We start from the raw sequence: 12,934 nt of genomic DNA, 5'->3' as shown, positions 1-12,934 counted from the left end.
TAAGCAAGGCAGTCAGGCTGATGATGATGTGGTAGTAGTCATGGGGGTTGGACAGCCCACTGATGGAAGGCTGATGGGTGAAATCTAACTGGTGGCGTAAGAAATCTGCACCCAAGGATAAGTCTGAATTGTGGCAACCTATCTATTTATAGATGTGGAAAGATCCTCCCAAATTAGGGTTTCCATTGAACTCTCTTGAATTGCTCTCGACCAAGCTCTCCACAATATGCGTAGGATACTCTTTACAAGAGCACCGGCTCGGATACCATGTCTCACTAGAAACTTGTCGTAGATCTTGAGATGTTTTGTTCAGAGAAGTAGCTTGGAAGATATAAAACCAAAGAAAAGAAAGTTGATCAGTCAAAGTTGTTCAGAGAAGAATGAGAAATACTCAGCGATTTGGAGCAGCATTGACAAGGTGACAGACTACCACACAAGGAAAGGCATGGAGGCCCTCCGAGATGTATGCAAGGCGCATGACCAAGACATCAACAACATCAAGGGCTGGCCGCAAAGTACTCCATTCTTTGGATCCCAAACTCTCCATGCAATAAATACAAGGATATTTTGCATTGGCCCCATTACTTAATCCAAGCATACATTTTATACTTTTTAAGTCAACACTCATATGCCATTTAACATTAAAACTACCAACACCATTGACTATCAACATTTCACCTTCACTTTGAGAATGGCAGCAATGTGCGCGGAAATTGCACACCAAATCAAGGAGGAAATAAGCACAAAAGTGCAAGAATGGAAGAACGAAATCTACGCTAAGATCACATCACACTTCACCTCCTGGAAGGTGGACATTGAAACGTCCCTCCAGGAGAGAAACAGGGTGATCGAAAAACTGAGGCACGAGCTCGATGAATATAGAAACCAGCTGGACCTACTCAAGAAGGAGGAAGGAGAAATCACCGAAACAACGCCCACCAAGGTGCAATCCGAGATCAACGAGCTGAAGACACAAGTAACAAAGGAGCTCAACACGTGGGCGAACATAGTGAAACAAGCACAAGCCGAAGTGGCCGAGAACTCCAAATGGATTGAGGTAGCCAAGACGTCACCAACAAAGAAGGAGGAGTTTGTGAATGCAGCACTGGAGGAGGAGAAAAGGAGAAAGCTTAGAGCGCTCCACATCCGGGTGGTCGGATGGAAGGAAGGGGATAGCCCCCTAGCAGATGCCCAACAGATATGTGAAAATCTGGGAGTAGAGGACCCTCAAATAGTGGAGAATGCATGGCGTGTAGGGAAAGACCTCACCAAGGGAAGGCCTCTTATCCTCAAATTTGCCAACTTAGAATCCAGACGAGCCTTCCTCTCTAAAAGGACAGCTCTAAAAGGGGAAAAAGTCTACCTAGAGGATGACCTCACACCCGCACAGGTGGCACACCGTAAAGAATGCATGCCACAGGTCCTGGAGGCTCGCAAAGCGGGAAAATGGGCAGTATACAGAGATGGTTGGGTCATCATCACAGATAAGCGCCAACGACGGGGCGTGGCCTATGAGACCCACCTGAGTTTTGCAGTGTGGAACTGCAACGGAGCTATGAAAACAGATGCAGGATTATTCCAGGAGACCTTCACTGGCAAGGACATCGTCCTCTACACAGAAACCCACCAAAGCCCAGGCACCTACTTACCAGAAGTGAGGGGATATAGATGGGAGACGGCATGCCGCCCTAGAGCCCGAACAAAAGGAGGGACCCGAGGGTCCGGAGGGGTGGCTGTGTTGTACAGGGAGGAGCTACAGCCCATGGTGCAAGTCATGCGGAAAGATGAGGAAGCCTGGTTCATGTGGATCCGGATACACACAGATCGCCCCCGAGACATATACATGGCGATGTGCTATTTCCCACCAGCACACTCCCCATACGCACCACAGAAGGGTGAGTCACCATACCTACCACTGTACGAAGATATCATGCACTACTGCAGCTTGGGGGATGTCATGTTGGCTGGAGACTTCAATGCACGCACAGCACAAAGGTAGACCCCCTTCTTCGAGAGCGAAGACCACATGTACAAAGAGATTGCACCGGAGGAGATAGGACTCAACCAGGCATCACAGGACACAGCTGAATGCACTGAATATGGCGAACACCTACTGGCATTAGGGGGGGTACACGGACTGGCCATCCTCAACGGTCTCGACAGATGGCCCGGGTCGGATGCCCCACACACACAAGCACGCGGCCAATTGCATCGGACGGGGGGCACATGGAGCACCCACACAGAAACTGGGAGCAAGCACAGTGGACTATATCCTCGGCTCTCTATCACTTATCCCCGATGTCCAGTCCTTTAAAATATCACCTCGCCCACTCGCAGTGGCTGCCGACCATGCATACCTGCAATTTGACATAACCTGCAGGTATGACCTAACCCCCCCAGCAAGCAACCCCCCAAGATTCCCCAGGTACCACTTTACCAGCCTAACGGCAAGCGCATACTCCGACCATCTCTATTGGAGCTTGCAAGAAATGAATCCCCATGCACCCCTGGAGGAGGTCACAGCACAGTTGGCGGGCACACTACACACCTCGGTTGCCGAATACTTCCCCCACATCCCCCTTCCCCCACCCCACCCCTCCAAACAAGAATGTCCCACAGAATAGCTGGTACGACGCAGAGTGCAGGGAAACCCGGCTCCGTCTTCAACAGGACGAAGCACGGGGAGTACACACGCATAAACAGGCACGCTTGATCTTCCGTCGCCTAGTGCGACAGAAGAAACGAGCCTAGCTCTCCAAAGTGGAACACGAATTCTACCAGCTATTCTTAGGACAGGACAGCAAAGAGGCATGGAAGGCGTTTCAGGAACCCCGAGCCCAGACGCCCATCACCTCCCCGGACACTTTGCACGCATATGCAACCTCACTATACGAAGTACCCAAGCAGCCCCAGCTACCCCGGCCCCCAGGGAGCAGACCCGGATCATCCACATTCTTTAGCACGGGGCGGGTTCGGGACGCCATTGATAGACTCCAAAATGGCCGTGCCCAAGACCACGAAGGCTTGGTAGCAGAGCATTTGACCCATGCTAGAGACATACTGGCACCTCTCCTAGCACACATGTTCAACAGAGCCCTATGCGAAGGCTTCCCAGCCAGTTGGTCAGCCAACACCATAATACCTATCTTGAAGGCCGGAGACCTCATGGTTCCCACGAACTACCGAACAGTCATGGTTGGCCATGTACTAGCCAAGCTCTATGGATCCATACTGGACCACGAGCTGAGCAAGTGGGCAGAGCAACACCAACACCGAGGAGCAGGACAAGCAGGGTTTAGGAGGGGGTTCTGCACCCTTCACCATATCCTCACACTGAGAGCCATCATAGAGGAGGGCAGAGCACATGGAAGATGGGTGTACTGCTGCTTCGTGGACTTCCGCAAGGCCTTTGACATAGTCCCACGAGCAAGGCTCACGCAGAGACTACAGGAACTGGAGGTACCAACCGAAATACGATGGGGGATACTGGCACTATACGAATCAGTAACGGGCCGAGTTCGGGCACCGGGAGGGCTGTCAAAGGAGATCACCAGCACCATCGGAGTCAAGCAAGGATGCCCACTCTCGCCCACCCTATTTGGCCTCTACATTGATGAGATCTCAGAGTACATAGATAGATTGGGCGAGGAGGGATCGAGCCTGGGAGGGACACTGATACCTATCTTACTATATGCGGACGACATAGTCCTCATCTCCAGCACATCCGAAGGGCTACAGTGCCAACTGGACGCACTACAGGCCTTCTGCCAAGACAAAGACCTAACTGTGAACCTGGGGAAAACCAAGGTCATGGTGTTCAACACGTCAACCCAATGGCTCCGACGGTCGGTAGCCCCCTTCACATACGGCGGAGAAACCGTGGACGTGGTCCAAAGACACGTCTATCTGGGGATTACATTCTCTGGACCGAAATTTACCCTGAGAAAAGCCGCGGAAGATAGACTAACCCGAGGCTATGCAGCCCTCGGGTCAATGGAGAATCAATGTGCCCGCATACAGTTCCAGGAAACCCGGACAAAGCTCTGGCTTTTTGACACCTTGGTCACACCAGCCCTCCTGTACGGGGCTCCCATATGGGGGTCCAATGTCTACCACACGCGGAGGGCCCCACAAGATCAGCCACTGCCTAAGGAGGAGGCCACCTATGAGGGATGGGAGCAGATGGAGAGACCCTTAATACTTATGATCTCATGGATGATCCGAAGCAAGCCCTCCGTACCACACGAGATCATCCGCGCAGAGCTGGGGGCACCGCCCCTCGTGGCTGAGGCCCTCTTCCAGACCGTGACCTTCTTGCGCCGAATATGGGACCTGCCCCGGCACCGGTACCCCAGACTCGCCATGAAGTCATCCAAACAGCTAGCAACACAAGGGGACACTGAGTGCTGGTATGCCCGAACAGAGACCTGGCTACGGCTCCATGGCTTGCACATGGACCACCTCCCCCCACTACAATACAGCCTAGACTGCCCACACCTGGAGCTCAGCCGAGAGGAGGTAAATCGCATCACCAGAATGGATATCATCCAGACAGACACTGCCAGGACATGGGTGACCCCCACATCGGAACTAGGAATCAAGAAGGCTTTCTACTGAGAACACTTCCTGCATATCTCCCCGGACGGCTTCATCACCCGCCCAAGCTACATGGACACACACCTGTCTCACGGGGTTAGAAGTGCCATCGGACAGATCCGCACGTCCTCACACCAACTACGGGTCGAAACGGGCAGATACGGGGCCAACCCCCTCCCCCAAGAAGACCGAATCTGTTAGCTCTGCCATCTCAAGCCAGAGATAGAGGAACACTATATCTGTAGATGCCCAGTGTACTACGAAATCCGGGGACGCTTCCACTGCCTATTCAGCGAAGGATTCGGACCACTCTCCAAGGTGATGGAATTCAAAGACCAGAGATGCCTGGGGCTCTTTCTACTGGAAATACGACGCCACAGAGACCACCTCCTACGAACCACGGAGCAAAGACAAGGAGCCACCAACCAACACACACTCAACGACTTCTACCAAATACCAGCTACCCTCCCCACCACCGAGCCCCCACCAGCCCAACCGGCCTCTTGACCCTCGCGGGCCACCTTAGAAATAGCCATAGCGAGAGGTAAAGCCCGGCGCCCACGCCCCGCCGGCCCCCGTCCCCGCAGAAGACACTGGTCGAAGATACAAGGGATACTACGCTGCCATCGGAGGGCCCTTCCCCGCCGCTTTAGCCTCTCCATGCTAGACCGACCCATGCGGGACATCTTAGGATGAATACCCCAGGAGCAGTTCCACAGCGCACTGGGAGTACCTCTAGATTGTATCTAGTTCAGATATCATTTTGTACCTACTTAATTTAGTTCAACATAGCATAAATGTTAGCTTCACTGGGACTTTTGAAATCTCCCAGACATTTGTATGCAACATTTTGGTCTCATAGGCCAACTTGGCCTGTTTTGTAGACGTTAATATAACTTTCTTTCTTTCTTTCTTCTATCTTCTTCAAGCTCTCTGTCGATTAACTAAAATTAACTAAGTACAACTACTACTAATTTATTTCATAATTTAACTGATTTCTTAGGAATTAACTAATAAACAATCTACAAATACTAACTAACTATTTCTAACAACTAACTACTAAGTAGTAACTATTGTACGAGTATTGCAAGGTGGGTGCATTTGCAAAAGCAGGAGTATTGTATGAGCTTCGTGTTAGGGATGTTGTCCCTTGGAGTTTGCTTATTGCACGATATGCACAACATGCGCAAGGTAAGGAAGAAGCACTGAAATGTTTTGATACACAGTCACACGGGATGCACATGATGCATGGAACCCGACATGGCAAGCAGATCAGCAAGTTCCAATGCAAACTCCTACTTATGGGCATCACAATTGGGACTCATCTTTTTATGGTTATTAACATGAAGACTATCATGGGCAGCTTGTGCAAGTGGACATGGACAATCATCTTTTACAATGCCGAGCTACTAGAGTACTTCGTCAAGACCTTGCTCACCACCATCCATGTTGTCCTTCTCCCAAAGAAAGCCAACAAGGATGAGAAGTCCTTGCACAAGTATCAAGACACCTGGCCGTATACCGCCTTTGCCATGCCGAACAATAGGGCTCATGTGAAAGAGATTGAAAAGGATTTGAACAAGGAGGCTCTTTGCAAAGGGCTGCGATGACTCAGTCTGCCTTGACAAAAGAGAAAAGAGAACTTTGAGAGCAGCAACAGAGGACCATGTTGGACTCCATTTCCAAAGATTTGAATCAACCTTGGGAGGATTCGATGCTAGAGATAGGGGAGAGGCATTCGGCATAGGAGCTTCATGGTGTTGGACTTTGTGCCTACAATATGCCTTAGTGGAAGAAGGATGCATTTGGAAAGGCACCCACTTTTGGTTAGAGATTAAAGCTTTCAATTCAAGAACAGAGACAGAGTCTTTCCATATATAGGTTAAAGGCCTTTACAGTAGGTTCAGGAGGGGGAAAAAGAAGGAGAAATCAAAGGAAAAGAAAGAAGAGGTTAAGAAGAATGACAAGAAAAAGTCCAAGAAGAATGACAAGAAGAAATCAAAGGAATGAGAGAGTCCATCTTATCATGGTCTCCATACATTATGGCAAGCCACATCACATGATTACTTGGCTAATCGTGGATAGTGGGGCCTCTTTCTACATGAGTTACCATGCTAGGATTGGCTTCAAGACATGAAATCCATCGGTGTTGACAACTCTTCTGTACCCTTTCATGGATTGTAAAGGAGGATACAACTCTTGCTTCTTTCACGAGCCTTGGCTCGTGGTAGTGGAGCCTCTTTCCACAGAGATGATATCCATTCCATCACCACATCGGCGCGATGACAACTCTTTTATAACCATTAGGGGAGTGGAAACCATTCCCCTATTGCCGGATCTGCAATCCTCTTCTTTTTATTACCTTTTTTGAGGGCCTATTTGTCAGAGTGCAGCGGTGCGGAAGCGTAGGACTGAGAGAGAGAGAACGCAGAGAGAAAAGGGAGAGAAAGAGACAGTGTACAATGAAGATCTGCTGTATAAAGAATGCTGAATACAAAGATATACACGGGCGCAGTGCGCTGGACTGCGTGTCTCCACCTCGACGATGCGACCTGCTGTCCACCTCGAAGTCTGCACTGTCTGCTGTCTGAAATCTGTGAACAGAGACAGAAATCTGCACGGCACCGGTCTGTAATCTGCGACAGAGAATAGTGGCCAGACTGCTGAAAACGTCAGCAATAAATAGGCGAAAAATCACCTAGAACAGGGCTCAAAAATGGGGCGCAGCCTGGAATAAAATGGCTGCAGGCAGTCGGACTGCCACGTGGCAGTCCGACTGCACAGTCCGACTGTGCAGCTGGTCCGACTGCTGGACCAGCTGTGCTGCTGCCTAAAAAACAGGCTATGAACTCTAACACCCCCTCTCAGAGCCTGGACAGGGCAGAAGCCTGAGGGATTTGGAATGTTGCCGAAGTAGAGCCTGAGGAAGCGCCTTCGTAAACAAATCCGCAAGATTATCCTCCGTCTTGCAATACTCCACAGTGATGGTCTCATCCAGAAGCTTTTCTCGAATGAAGTGGTACTGAATCTCAATGTGCTTCGTCCGGGCATGAAAAACAGGGTTCCTTGCCAAGGCAATGCAACTCTCATTGTCATATCGCAGCAATGTAGGACGAGTCTGGGGGCACCCAAGCTCCTCCAACAATCTCCGAAGCCACACAACCTCGCATGTGGTGGAAGATGCGGCCCGATACTCCGCCTCAGTAGACGAAAGGGCTACCGTGGGCTGCTTCTTGCTACTCCATGAAATAACACCTGCACCCAAAGTAAAACAGTAACCTGTTGTAGACCGCCTGTGGTCCACGTCACCGGCCCAATCCGAGTCGCTCCAACCTGCAAGTACAAGATGTGACCCATTTGTCCCTGCGGGGTAATGAATCCCCAAATCAGACGTCCCCCTCAGATACCGAAGTATCCTCTGAGCAGCCTGTCAATGCACCGTCTTAGGTTCACTCATGAACCCTGCCAAGAGCCCAACAGCAAAACATAGATCAACCCTGGTGTTGAGAAGCCAAATCAAAGACCCTATCAACTGTCGATAGCGGGAAGCATCCGCCAAAGGAGAAGCTGAGTGGGAAGTGGCCTTCCAGTTCGGATCCATAGGAGTAGAGAGAGCCCGACAATCTTCCATCTCAAAAGTCACCAAGAGCTCCTGTACATATCTCTGTTGGGAGAGAAAGATCCCCCTTTGAGACTGATAAATCTCATGGCCTAAAAAGAAATGGAGTAGCCCCAAATCCGTCATCTCGAACGTCCGATGTAAAGCTGACTTTGTCTCCTGGACCTGCTGTGCATCATCACCTGTGACAATCAAATCATCAACATATAATACAAACAGCACACAACCTTCCCCGGAAGTGTGAACATACAGCTGCGGATCGGCCTTGGACCGCCGATATCCCAACTGAGTCTGGAGGAACGAATCAATCTTCTCGTTCCAAGCTCGCGGGGCCTGCTTGAGGCCATACAGGGCCTTCTTCAACCTGTAGACTTTCCCATCTGAAGAACCAAAGCCAGGAGGCTGCTCGAGGTAGATCTCCTCCTTCAAATCACCATTCAGGAAGGCCGACTTCACATCCAGCTGATAAACAGGCCATCTCCTATGGCCAGCCAAAGCAAGAACAGCTCTAATGGTTGCCATACGAGCTGTAGGGGCAAAGGTGTCATGACAGTCAATCCCTGGGCGCTGGGCAAAACCCTTAGCAACAAGGCGAGCCTTGTGCTTATCCAAAGTACCATCACTGAGATATTTGGTCTTGAAGACCCACTTGACTCCAATCACCTTCTTCTTCGGGGGGCGTGGCACAAGTGACCAAGTGCCATTCCTCTCAATAGCCTCCAACTCAGCTTCCATAGCTTTCTTTCATGGGGCGGACTGTAAAGCCTCCTTTACGGAGGTGGGCTCTCGATCTTGCATAACTCGGGACATCAAACAATAATTGGAGCAAACAAGCTCCGAAGAATGCGCCTGGTGTCTCCGTGACCGCCGCGGACCATCCTGCGGTCCCCACTCCTCAGGAACCCCCTTGATCCTTGAATCATGGAGTGTGTCACGGGCCCAGCGAGGAGGAGGCCGAACCTCCCCTCGTCGTTCTCCATCAGTAGAAGACTCTGGAATGTCCATCGGTGGTAACTCCTCAGAAGGATCCGGTGGAACAGTAGACACTGTGTCAGAAACAGAATAATAATCAAACGGCACAGGCTCCAGTGGAACTGTAGAAGGAGCCAAACTCTCCCCTGGATCTCCAAGAAAGGGATGCTCCTCACCCGTTGAAGAAGCCGGAACCTCCACAAACCGCACATCACGGCTAGTATATACATCCCGCTTGACGGGATCATACAGTCGGTAGCCTTGGGACTGGGAGCTGTAGCCAACAAATACCTGTTTTCGGGAAGCTGCTTCAAATTTGTCACGGTGAGCCTTGGGAATGTGAACATAGGCATCACACCCAAAGACCCGAAAGTAAGAAACATCTGGCTTCGTCCCAAAATAAGCCTCAAATGGAGTCATCCCTTCCACGGCCGAAGTAGGGGATCGATTAAGGATGTGGACTGCAGTAGCCACAGCCTCGGCCCACAGAACCTGAGGGGTCTGTCGGTGCTCCATCATGGTGCGCGCCATCTCGATCACACTGCGGTTCTTTCGTTCTAGAATACCATTTTCTTGAGGAGTATTGGTATTGGCAAACTCCTGGTGAATTCCTCTATCTGCACAAAACCGAGCAAATTCATTAGACACAAATTCACCTCCCTTGTCGGATCGCAAGGTCTTCAACTTCCGGCCTGATCGGTTCTCCTCAAAGAGAAGCCAATCCTTGAAGTGCGAGAAAGCTTCTGACTTTAGTGCCAAAAAATAGGCCCATGTCATCCTGCTGTAGTCATCCACGATCAGCATGAAGTACGAGCTCCCACGCAGGGACTCATTCCTCATAGGGCCACATAGATCCGTAGATACTAGCTCCATCGGTGAAGTAGACCGTCGCGAAGCTGTGTGGGGAATGGCATCCTGATGCTGCTTCCCCCGTATGCAGGAGACACTTGCATGGGAAAAGAAAAGATTATGTTTTTATAGCATTATAAATTTACGTAGCATAACTTGCATGCATAAGCAACTTGCATGTATAAGTAGATGTATGAAAAGAAAAAGGGTTATATTTCATTTGATGAAAAGCATATAGGATGCAATACGCATGAAATGATAGTTACATTCAATATGAAAGATAGGTTAAGTTAAGTTAAAATGTTGCTTAGTATTGCGCTTGCAGAGTTAATCCAGTGTTCTTGTACTTAGATCGTTCTATGTTGCGAGTAAGAGAGGGTACCAGGCCTTAGGACACGAATACTAGTAATATCGACAAACAAAGGGATGTAATTCCTCAAGATAGGCACTGCTACCTATCTCGTGCAACTAGTCTGCAAGGTCATATGCTTTTGCAACTAAATCATAAGATGCTACTACTACATCTTAGGCCAAGGGAGGCGAGATCTAATTACAAGTTAGATTCGTTAAGAAGTCGAGTAGTCGCCCTACTACAACTCTCTCTCTTGGGGACCGATTTGTCAAACTTAGGGAAATTGTGAATTGCCAAGAAGCAAATTGACCAACCGAGGACGATGGGGTTGTCCAAGATCTATTTGACTATAGTACAAGGAGACCTAAGGTAATGAAAATTGGAGTCGGTAGGGTATAAACCCTAACCCAAAGAAACAAGCAACCTAGCTTGTCAAGCCCTTAGAATCTCGCCAAGTCGCGAACGATCCAGGATCGAATGCTGGGAGTATTCAGGAAGAAGGAATCACACCTTAGCATATCCGGCAACCCTCGAACAAGCTGTCCCCGTGACGCCTTCCGAAGATAGTCATAGTTCAGGTGACCAAACCTAGCATGCCATAATTCAGACTATGACTGTGAGGTAAGAAGAAGAGTAGAGAGGGCAGTGGAAGACTTCAGTTTGTAAATGCCGTTCTCCTCATATCCAGATGATAGAACCTTCCTCAATTCACGATCAAGGACTCGCATTGTAGAACTGTCAAACTCCACCAGAAGACCAAGGGAGCAAATCTTATGGACTGAAAGGAGATGGTACCCCAATCCTGGTACATGCAAAACCTCTGAGGTATGGGTGCCACCTCGTCCATCCGGAATAAGCTGCATCTTACCCCGACCTGCAATAGAAACTGAAGAGCTGTCTCCAATGAGAACCTGCCCACGCGAAGGTCGCAGCTGGGCAACACCATCTGATGAAGGAGTCATGTGCCGTGAGGCACCACTATTAATAATCCACTCTCGAGATTGGGAAGCCGCCATCGCAGCATCAGAAGCATTCGGTGAAGCGTCCTCAATGACAACTAAATGTAGAAATGCAGCTGATGAGGGTGCAGCCACCGCTCCAGAATCCTTGGTTTCCTTCTTCTTGGTGTCCTTCGAGTCTTTGTCAGGGCAATCCTTCTTCCAATGGCCAGTCTTTCCACAAATATGGCATGTGGAGTCTTTGTCCTTGTCCTTCTCCTTGTCCTTCTTGGACTTGTTATCCCCCTTCTTCTTCTTTTGGTCCTTCCCCTTCTTCTGAGAGGCTTGACCTGTCAACGCCTCCGTCTTGGAAGCATTCTGTCCCTTTAACTGTTCCTCTTGGTCCAAGACCATAGGAACCAACTCTTCCCACCGAAGAGTAGACTCTCGCCCGGAAGCAATAAGGGCAGAGTAAAATGTACCGAATCGTGGCGGCAACTGGGACAAGAGGGTAATCGCCATGTCTTCGGAGGAAATTGGCTTCCCCGCATTCTGAACCTGCATCTGTAGCTGCCTTAGCTTGTTAATGTGTTCCCTTAGCGAAGAAGACTTATTGACGGACAAGGTCCGCATCTGTACCTCCAAAGAAACCCTCTTCATCAGGGTCATCCGATTGTACATTTGATCAAGCTCCAGCCATATCTCACGAGCCACCGTTAAGTGCTCGATGTGAGCGATCACGGCTGTAGTGCATGATAGAAAGAGAAAGGATCGAATCCTGGCATTCAGTTTGTCCCAATGAGACTGGGCCCTGGCCAACTCCGCACGAGCATCGGAAGAGAGTTTGGACTCATCTCTTACTGAAGGCCGGTCAATATCTTCCTGTACCAACTCCGCCAAATCATAGGACTCCAGAATGGCCAACATCATAACGCGCCAAATGCGGTAGTTGTCGCCGTCGAGCTTCTGATCTGTAGGAAGAGCCGGTAGGACAGGCACCTTCCGGTCCATAATCGCCTGGAACTCCAAGTCCATCTCTGTAGACATCTTCACCTGCAATGCCTTCTCAAACGCAAAAGCAGCTCCCTCTGACTGGGTAAACTCAGCCTGCTAAGGCTCTTCCGCGTCTCGAAGCTTCTTCACCCGCCGGAGGCGATGAAAAAGCAAAACCTGCACTTTTAGGTTGAAAACTTAAACTTTCTCCGCGTCAAACAGCAGTAAACAGCAGCAAATCCACCACCTGTACTCCTTTCCTGTGCGCCCACACTCGTTTCAGCCTTGTTCCAAGGCGCAGCTCTCCTGTCTGCCCTTAAACGCAAAAAACGCAAATTTGTGTCGCGATGGAAACTCCTCTTCAGGTTGATTCTGTGCTCAGGCAGCCCTCAAACACTGCTCTGATACCATGTCAGAGTGCAGCGGTGCGGAAGCGTAGGACTGAGAGAGAGAGAACGCAGAGAGAAAAGGGAGAGAAAGAGACAGTGTCCAATGAAGATCTGCTGTATAAAGAATGCTGAATACAAAGATATACACGGGCGCAGTGCGCTGGACTGCGTGTCTCCACCTCGACGATGCGACCTGCTGTCCACCTCGAAGTCTGCTGCAGTCTGC

At 49.9% G+C, this 12,934-nt stretch overlaps 1 protein-coding gene and 1 pseudogene across 14 annotated transcripts in view; both read left to right on the top strand.

Moving 5' to 3' along the window:
• LOC148012063 (protein ANTI-SILENCING 1-like) overlaps positions 1–12,934 on the top strand; it is a 155,034-nt gene that overhangs the window by 23,780 nt on the left and 118,320 nt on the right. The window lies entirely within an intron of this gene.
• On the top strand, positions 2,178–4,617 carry LOC148012066 (uncharacterized; annotated as a pseudogene).

Source organism: Lygodium microphyllum, chromosome 27 (genome assembly GCF_053477565.2).
Source record: "Lygodium microphyllum isolate KBCC chromosome 27, Lygodium_microphyllum_v1.1.10, whole genome shotgun sequence".
NCBI classification, from domain to species: domain Eukaryota; kingdom Viridiplantae; phylum Streptophyta; class Polypodiopsida; order Schizaeales; family Lygodiaceae; genus Lygodium; species Lygodium microphyllum.
The sequence above is the reverse complement of the archived record's forward strand: the minus strand, read 5'-3'. Positions and strand labels throughout refer to the sequence as shown.